Source organism: Cydia pomonella, chromosome 21 (assembly GCF_033807575.1).
Source record: "Cydia pomonella isolate Wapato2018A chromosome 21, ilCydPomo1, whole genome shotgun sequence".
Taxonomy (NCBI): domain Eukaryota; kingdom Metazoa; phylum Arthropoda; class Insecta; order Lepidoptera; family Tortricidae; genus Cydia; species Cydia pomonella.
In genome coordinates this window covers 7,544,768-7,555,239 of record NC_084723.1, presented here as the reverse complement: position 1 = coordinate 7,555,239, position 10,472 = coordinate 7,544,768, and the positions used below count along the sequence as shown (strand labels likewise).

Here is a 10,472-nt window from a genome sequence, read left to right as displayed (position 1 = left end):
ATCCCTATAAGACTGTTGACAATCTATATGCCACGGTATGTTATGATAGTTACACGATAGATTGGCTTTCACCGTATAATTGGTTTTATTATTGTTGAAATTGAATTGCTATTGGCAACAAATATGTGGCCAAAACTTTTCAATAACTATTCTTCAATAATAATTCCAACTCGACAGTTTTGGACTTTAAGTTTCACCAGAAAGATTCTTATCCAACTGAATTTATACTGCAACAAATCCTACCAATTATCCTCACATCCTCAGTTTTTTACTTTTACCCATCAGCTACTTTGCTATAAACCTTCAAAGGAATCTCGCTGTCAAATTAATAATTGCAAGTATATATACCTTATACCTCTAAAAACAAAGTCTCCCGCCACGTCCGTCAGTTTGTTTGCAATAAACTCAAAAACGACTGAACAAATTCTCATGCGTCTCATTCATATCAATAAAGTAATTCTTGAGGAAAGTTCAAATGTATAATTAGTTAAGGTTTTGTGTAGGTCAATGTAATAGATAAAAAGATCTAAGTAGTTTTCTATTTTTAAGGATCTAATTTTCCAAATTTCCTCCATGATTTCCACCCATTGCACAAGCAAAATCATTAGAAATGGTGACAGGCGAACTTAGAATTCAAACTTCTGCGGTTAGAATACTTTTTACCGGTCTGTTTTATTTAGTGGAAGCTCCAGTAGCCCGACCACTTCCCTGTCGGTTTGTCAGTTGCGGTGACAGCGGCTGTTTACCGAGGCATGACGTATCTTAATGACGGCGATGGTTTCTGCTTTATGTTGTTTATCAGATTTGATCAATGTTATAGTTGTTGGATCACACTGATTTAAACTTTATTGGTTTCTACACATTATTAAATTATAGAAAAGAGACTTAATCGCGTATTGAGTATTAAATTTACCTCCGACGTTTCGAGGACGGCTCAATACGCAACTCAATACGTGATTAAGTCCCGTTTCTATAATTTAATAGTTGTTGGATGTTTGCTGACCAATCACGTTAAATGTTTGATTTGTTTATATTAATCTGGTTCAGTACGGCTACCATCAGTTTGACTAACGTCTGCGTAACTTACTTTCTATACATCTCGCTCGCACTAATATGCGAGTACGAGCGAGATGCATAGAAAGTAAGTTACGCACACGCTAGCGAATATGTCAGAGTCAAATTGGTGTTAATTTTGCTATAGTTACCTATATTTTTGGCGTTTTACTAATTGTGTCAAACCTTCAAAGTTTTTTTTTATTGATAAATTGTTACTTTTAGCTTTTCTAAATAAGTTTAATGTACAGTTTTACGAAATAACAATTTAGCATCAATTACAAATGCAAAATAAAACAATAGGTATTTAAAACTACGCGGAAAATGTGTGTGTGTGTGCCTTATGTATCTACCGCATGATGAACCATAATGATCCACCTAAAAGTAATATGCAGGAACGATGACAGTTTTCTATTGTTTATAAATCATAGATAATAAGAAAGGCCCTGATGTTGTTTCGGTAACTTAAGATTGCAATAAATATCAAAGATCACAAATTGTCCAATACTTAAATACCACAATTACGTAAATACATTTTCGACGATTTTTGACAAGTCTATGTTAGACATAGACATAGATAGATGTTATACACTTAAAATTAAAATACTTTTTCTAAAACATGTCCCTCATATCGATCCTTCACTTTCATTTATAAGCTGGCCTCCCTCATTAGATAACTACTTAAAAGCCACACTTAACTGGTTGTTTACTTAACTAACCGTAAAACTGTTATCTTACAACTCACTTTAAATAAAATAAGGCCAGAATCGTAAATTTTGTTAACAACGCTGTCGAAGAAAAGAATTTGAGAGTAAACAGCAAAAAAGCTTGAAGATAAAACATGCGCGGGCGCGGGACAACAATGCGTGAATCACTTTCCCCAAACTTTTTGTGTTTATTTTACTTGAATATGAGCCTCTATAATGTAAAAAAATTGCAAGAATTCCTTGAAATATAATTTCAGGTCAGAAAATGTATCAGTGTTTCTTTAAATTAATGAATAGAATCAGGCGTTAATTTGCGGAAATCTATACTAATTAAAACAAAAAATATTACTTTGCTAATCCACTAACGATAACGTACTGGTTACTTACTTGCGGATTTTTACATGCAATGAATGTATGTTCCTACACTCCCACCGCAAAAATAAATACGCAAATAAATATAACAACTCACTACCAAAAGGACAAAACTCGACACGTGTTTCGCCTCTCTACGAACACGTTATCGCGGATTACCAAAGTAATATTTTTTGTTTTAATTTCTTAAAAGTTATTTAGAGCTTTATAAGTTGTCCAATGTAGTCTGTCCGCACAGACTAGTAGATTAAATAGATTATTAAGCATTGCATAATCAGTTCAGTTCTTATTATTATCAGGATATACAGATAAGTATAATAATTGGACAGGACCAGTTCTCAGAATACAAAAAAAAAATATTAGTGCGTGAATGACAATAATATGTATTGCTTGATATTTTCCTAAAAATAAAGAAAAAAATCTTACAAATTAGATTCCAAGAAATAAACAAGCATACCTACTTATTTACTTAACGTGATTTTGCTCGCCTCGTCTCCGTCGCGTGCGATGACACACGAAAGCGCCGTAAGTGTGTTTTTTCATTTTTTGTGTCGGGATTGTTGGCGCCCTGTAATTTGTCGCCGACCCTTTTTTTGTGTGTTTTTGTAGTGCCAGTGTAATAGTTCCGCTTTGTGTTTAGTCACCGGAAATATTAGCTACCACAATTGGATTCAGGATTAAAGGGGATAGGCGAAAAGTGGGTCGTTTTTATGTGCAATATCAAATATAAACTTATTCAGTTTTTGCCGTTAATCATGGACTAAATAAAATTAGGACTAATAATTCACGCTTTTAAAATATGTCGCATAAAAATAAGAATATCAAGTTTCCCATTGCATTTTATATTTGGGTTAAAATAACATAACCTCGTGTAAGTACTTAGATAATTAAGGTAAATTTAAAATTAATTACGACAGTATTTTTTTAAGCTTATAACGTACACCGCAATCGTCGACACTCATTAAAAATGTAAATTTCCTCAAAAATAGCTAGGTTTAGTTCATCGAATTAAAAACAAAACAAGCAATTTGCATCACACTCGAACGGCATCGGCAATTGCCTGTGATTTACGAACTGCGCTAATAGCGGGACGGCGCGTGTGAGTTCCGTTTTTTCTTCCTTTTTAGTTTTTTATTTTGCGACCACCTAGTCTTTGTCCCACTCGGATGTGCAGCAATCAACACGGCCACTTTAAAAAGTAAAAAATACATGTCGAAATACTACATTGAGATTTTAATCTTGTGTCGATAACGTAAAGTTTAAAATGAAAGTAGTATTTTTGTTTTTTATGTGCTTTTGGTTGGTGTATGTTATTGACACCGGAAATACTTGAGATAATGGGTCAATTTTGGCAAAATAGTGCATAGAAGATATATTTTTTTGGTAAAAAGGTGTTGCTTGGTAGCCGACGGCCGTTGATTACGTATCTTTACAATCGATATCTACAAACGTTTCTGCAATAATGATATTTACAAACAATAACAAGTACCGTGTTCTAAACGAGCTTTTATGTTATGCCATTGTATCGGCTTTTAAATGATTGTATTAATGAGTTTATAGTCGTCTAATTTATTCAGTGTTAAATTAACAGTTTAGAATAAAAATGTTTTAATATAATTGTTTACTTTTTAATTAGTAAGTTTTACACAAATAATAAAACGTCTAGTTTTGTATAGAAAATAATGTTAGGGTTAATACATATTTTGTCTTTTATTTAAACTTATTTTTACAAAATTATATCTATTTTGTCTTTATTCGTGTTTTCTTGTTTTCTTTGTTGCAAACAATATTTATTCACGAAGAGAATAAATATTAATAATTTGTACGTGCCACTTTACATATCATTCGGTTAATTCGTTTTGTTTATAATTTCACCGACGCAAATATGACAATTAAAACTTATGTCAGTACGTTTCTGAGTTTAATTAGGTAAGTATTATATGAAGGTATGCGCAGATGAATACTTTTGCGAATAGACATCAGAGAAAAGGCTGTTTTTTGCGCACTTGCAACTAATATGGTGATGCGGGTGTTCATGGGCGGCGGTAATCACTTACCATCGGGTGATCCGTGTGCTCGTTTGCCACCTAGATCATAAAAAAATACTTTTGTAGTTAATTGAAAATTATTTTCCATAAAATGACATATTACAACTCAAAATCAAATAAAATGGTAACAAAATTGGCTTCTAAACGGGTAGGCAAAAGCAACAACGATTAAGTAACTGAACTTATTCGTTGCGTGTAACAAAAGGCTTGTTATGTAATCGTGTTATATAATGGTGGTTTTATTTATAAGTAGGTTAGTACTGTTGTATGATTAAAACATGTCTGGTTGTTAGCAATATTTAGGTAGGTAGATCTGGTAGATACCTAGACTGAATCAGTGTTGGCCGAACGTTATTTGCATATAACCATTACAAATAGAACCGTAAACTGTAACGGATGGTTTAATAAATCGAATAGAACTATAAAAAGTAGGTGACTTGACTGTGACGTCACGTGTGCAGTTTTCATATAGGTACAGTCAGCATCAAAAGTAGCGGATCAAACAACGCTTCATAAGTGTAGATACTTATGAAGCGCATTATGTAACAGCTTAACAAAAAGAACAACTAAGACAGTAAAATATATACTTTTGAACGTGAATTTTAGAAATGTATCTATATTTGGAAATGTTATCTGGGATGTCAGATACTTTTGGCGGGTTGTTTCATCCGCTACTATTGATGCTGACTGTACATTCCATATTGGCAAGTCGTTTTGACAGTTCTAAAAAGAAACTGATTTGACTAGTTGGAAAGTATTGATGAAGCTTTCGTCTCGTCTCGTCGATAAGGATCCTGACCAAACGATTAAGTAACTATTTGCGTTTTTATCCATAATTATATAATATGGAACAATTATTTTTGTAAGTATACGGCACGACCGAGGTTTGAACGAGTTTTGACCACCACACAGACGAAAGGTTAGGGAAAAAAAGGCAAATATTATGTGTACAAATAAAACATCGCGCCAAAAGTTAGCTACTTATTTACCACTCTCTATTAATAGTTTTACAAATACTTATATCTACAGTTTGGGAAGTACGTCTACATATTATGTATAGGCTTTAACAAAATATCCCAATAAATGATTTTTAATCTTCAACTCAACTTTAATCTTACATTTAATTTAACTTAATTTATTACATATACTTTAATTGTGATACATACGCCTAAATAGATTGATAATAGTACCTAGACTATAAATACACTCCTAATAAAATAAGTACAAAAAGCCTTCTGTTTGTATTCCATATAAAAGCATTATGAAAGCCACTTTTAATATAAAATGGTACCATAATATTACATTGTCTCTATATTTCTGTATAGTAAGTCCAGAAATGGCCAATGGCAGAATTTTATTATGGTAATGCTACCTTAACTACCTCAATTTTATTAATATTCATTAAGTATGTATCAACTTGCAAGATTGTAAGGTATAATAGGTACTAGTCAGCCATTATTTTCATGACTTTTATTGGAAAATTACAAATTATTTAGACTTTTATCTGGTGCAGATGCAGACACTAATTTTTTTACGTTGCTTATTAATTCCTGTTTAAGTTTAATTTCTAGGTACTAGTCACAGTAAGACTGCTACTTACTTTGTAATAAGGCCTGTGCCGAAATAGTATTTTATACAATTGTGATATAATGGACAGGTTTTCAGTCGAGTACCGTGTTTAGGCAACGAAGCTTGCTGAGAACTTTTTCTACGAGTCAACAAAAATAATACTTTAAACTAATAAAATTATACAGGTAAACTGGGTAAACAAACTAAAAGTAAACATGCGATCAGCCGCGATACCTTCATACTTGTTCCAGCCGCCGCCGCCGCGCCCGGCAGGTTGGTCAGCGACACCTTCTCGTAACTCATAAGCCCTGGTACTTACTCCTTGCTAAATTCAATTTATAGACAGTTTCTTTTTCTATTTTGGACACCGTGGCCTGTGGAGACTAACAAGCAACAGTAAGCGGTTTTCGTAGTCTATGGATGTTACTATATTAAGGGTCTCACATGTGCGTTTATGATTTATGAAGCAATTGTTTATACCATACAACCTAAAATAAATAATTAATTTGAGCTATCGTTTTGTTTCGTCCTCTTGACCGCGGCGAGCTGTTATTTGTCAATTTCATTATAGTTGACTAAACTGTTTCGAAATGAATATTATAGTTGTGTTGGGAGTCCATACATCAAAAGTACCCAATTACAGTTTGGTAAACGAATTCTTAATTCAACCATTACAGTCGACGAGTAGAAAAAGTTTTTTTTACAAATTCAAAATAAGGATAAAGTGCATTAGTGAGCGAAAGTAAAGTGTCGTTTTATTTATTTTTAAAGTAAAATTAATAAAAATAAAATAAAAAAACACTTATTTTCTTATGTTGCTTATTAATTTCTGCTTATGTTTAATTTCTAGGTGCCACAGTAAGACTGCTACCTACTTAGTAATAAGGCCAGAGCCGAAAAATTTTTTTTTCCAAGGTCAGAATAAGGATAAATGCACTAGTAAGCGAATGTCGTTATATCAGAAATATGTCGAGAGTAAAAAAAAGTATTTTTTTATGAATTAGAAATTTTAGATCTATCTTGCGATCTGAATTGCATTGGATGCAAAGCAGTTTCTCCCCGCGTTATTTTATGGTCCGGAGTGGTATATTTTTTATCGTAATATAGAAACGTTAGCTATATCAATTTAGAGCTGAAACTGTATCAAATTCAGCCACATATGCAGAAAATAATAATTCGCAAAATTGTACGTTTTATCTTATCCAGAAATTGTAAAAAAACTTTACGGTACATTCCTTATGCAGGTGAGTAAAGTCCCCAGTATGGTCAATATGATGGTCGAGTGTTTATCGTTTGTATCCGTGCCCGTCAGCCTCACATACTGACAAGTAGGAATCCTACCTATTTAAAGGTAAGTAAACCCTATTAAACGAGAATGACGCGAGACACATTGGACGATGATAAGATTTATGATTTTAGCAGTAAGTAAATATGGAACCTGCGAATTTTTTAAAATTAATTGGAACATTAATAAAAAAAATATGTAAAAAAAAAATTAACAAGCTTCTATCGCTGTTTGTAACTTTTCTTTCAACCGGCAAAAACTAATCATCGAGACAATTGTAATAAGTTCAAACACAATTAGGTTGCGTTGTTTTATCACAGAGTTCATATGGCCACATTCTGTGTCCATCATCAGATCAGCTCGATGGTACCATAATCCTCCAACCAACGTATTTACATATGTATGTGAAGTTCCTGCTCAATCAAATAGGGGGAAGTGGGTCTAATTTAGCTTGCAAGATTTGACCCGAACATGTATACAAACATTTCAAGTTAAATAAAAGTTTGTAAAGACGCAGTGTTGTATTTAACCTAACCTGCCAACCTGGGTGCTTAGACAAGATGCCAATCGTTCACGATCCGTAGCGTAACGTAGCGATCTCTCTCTCTCTCTATCACTCTTCCGTATTAGTGCGACAGAGACAGTTGCGTTTCGGTCGCTATGGAGCGTTAACAATTGGTCATCTTGTCTACGCACACTTTGTTAAGTATACTCGTACTTGTTTGCCACCGCTGTAGTATAAAAAGGCATTTCAATATTGTTTTTTTTTTTTTCATTTATTATTGACACCCGCGGGTCACAAAAGTTTAGATACTAATGTGACCTGCGGGTGGTACAGCAGCTACGATCATTATGTTTTTTAAGAAAATTGGCTTCAGAAATTTCACACATAGTGCCCTTCATCGTGCATTTCACGTACTATATTAATTTATGCAGCCATTAATTACTTGATGAACACGGTACACGATCAAACGTTTCGCAAATAGCCCTAAGCTTGTAGAATTAATCGCCAAGTCACTCGTAACAGTACTTTCTATCACCGATTTGCGACCGAATCAATAGAGAGGGTAATTGTCGCAATGGCCAGTCGTTCCGGTAATGGGCCGTTTCCTCGTCCCATTACTGGACCACAGTCCGCAGACACCTTCAATTACAAGCGTCCGATACGTTTTTGTTAAGTAGTTCCCAGTCTACTCTTAGAATTGATTAAAGTCTGGAACTGTAGAGGGTATAAAATATAAATAGGTAGATGAGATCAACCATATTTAATTATTTAGTATAAAAATGGTTTATCTCATCTACGATTTAATATTAATAATCGTCGATTATACCTGTACTGGGCACGAATTTCATATTAATATTAAATATCCTGAAAACGTAGTTGGGAAAGTGACTACCCAAATTTATTTCTTCCTATCTAAGTTTCATTTCGTTATCATTCAATTAAAACATAATATAGATTTCAATTCAGCATTACATTGTTGACGTTCCAATAAAAAATCTGTATAAGTTGTAACAAAATATTTTGTTAGGTACTATTATGCAAATATTTCGTTTGTGTACAGGTTTAGAAACCAGTGGGTTAAGTAATAATTGTGATACTTAAGTAAACTTTGAGAACACTAGCTGTTTAACGCGTATTATAGCGGCCAAAACAGCTACTTTTTCTTCTTCTTCAAGTGCCTTCTCCATCCCGGAGGTTGGCGACCTTATGTCTATATGCCATTCTATCTGAAGTCATGCGAATACTTTTTACTACGTCTTAAAGCTATAGCTGAACCACTGAAACACTTTTATGCCACCTCAGCCTGTAGGCTAAGACTATGCAGTTATTGTACAGCCTTTCTATTTTTTAAGGTTGTAAAATAGGTGCTAAGTGTCACTGTCACCTAGTTGTTTGCTGGGTTCTGAAAGTGCCTTTTTGATACTTCAGAATACTTCTTTTCAATAATGCTTTCAGAAAAATGGCAAATAAAATACATATTATATTATATTGAAAGTATGTAACTCTGTATATGAAATATTATATAGCACCTATATGTATTTATTATGTCCTGAGAGTAAATAAAACCAGTGTTTGCAATTACCGTCGGATCATAGGATCGCGAAAAAGAATATTACGTAATAAGAATATTAACGTTAAATTGTTTGCTAAAAACAAACAACCTACCTATTTTTGCAATTCAGGACTAACGTAGATACATTATTTTATTCGTTACTCTCGACGCGAATTTCAGCGTTATTTTCACATCCATCTTTTTCCATATAGTTGCCTCTCAATTGTTTCGATTTAATGGTTGGCGGTAAGTGACTTGAGACTTCAATGCATTTAAAATGTTGACACACTGTGAGGTTTTATCAGTAGATACGACGTTTTGCCAATAAATTTTAGCAACAATACTATGTTTCGGATCTGAACTTGAGACGTTATTCCTAAAATAATCAGCATTATGAGTGTACGTAAGTCAACATACGACTTTATGTATCTCTTTTACTGTTCAATCGGGATAAATCAATATGTCATAAATTTAATATGATCTCATAAATGTAGCATCCCGCCTTTTAAATAGTATCAACTGTTTTACAACGTTTTAACATATCCAAAATAGAAGGTAAAAGGGCTTTGCTCACTATAAAAGGAATGGTATGTCTAACCCAATTTTTTTTAAATAATGGCAAACAAAAGTGCCAATTTTGTTATGGCTCTTCTGAAAAGTTTACCCTTTTCACATATGACCACATGACCATATGAAACAATGTCTTACAGTAGGAACATATGGTGCTAGTGCTACTTTACTTTAACGTACTTATCACTTACCGTGCCTATATCAATAATTTAAAGGGCCATATTAACTGTAAAACGTTGTACGATACACGTGGAAATAGGTAATTCGCAACTCGTGTAAATTTGCGAATTTCCTACTTTTCGCATTTGTATCGTAATGTACTATTGTAAAATTATGCGTTCAAACATTTAAATAGGTAATTAATACTTACGGTACTTATACGATGATGTTTTTAAAATAACGAAAGTTGATATTATACTTAATTACGCGTTTTCAACCAAAAGGGTACTTCCTTATTGTCGGTTGTCATTAAGACGCTTTTTCGATAAAGCTCCATTACGAAATCGACCTTGCCGACAACCGACAAAGTGGTACCTTCTAGTTGAAAACGCCACAAATTGCCCTAACCTAACAAGGCTTTTAGTTACAATTGTTACAAAGCAAATATTGTTGTTTGCAATTGCCAATATGTAACAATATGTCAAACCGTGGGTACCTAAGGTGGGAGTTAAAAAGTACCTTTGATAATAAATTCGATAGAATTCTGCCATATTTTCCAAGCCTTTATGTTGCTTAGAATCTAGAAACCTATAAATTTAACATGAAAACATTTCAGAAAACGTATCCGACTCCTGCTCTTTTCATATTTCCC

At 33.4% G+C, this 10,472-nt stretch overlaps 1 protein-coding gene across 1 annotated transcript in view; it reads left to right on the top strand.

Annotated features, from left to right (window-relative positions):
• Nucleotides 1-10,472, top strand: part of LOC133529589 (T-cell leukemia homeobox protein 2-like) — a 58,876-nt gene that overhangs the window by 3,923 nt on the left and 44,481 nt on the right. The gene's annotated exons all lie outside the window — the stretch shown is intronic.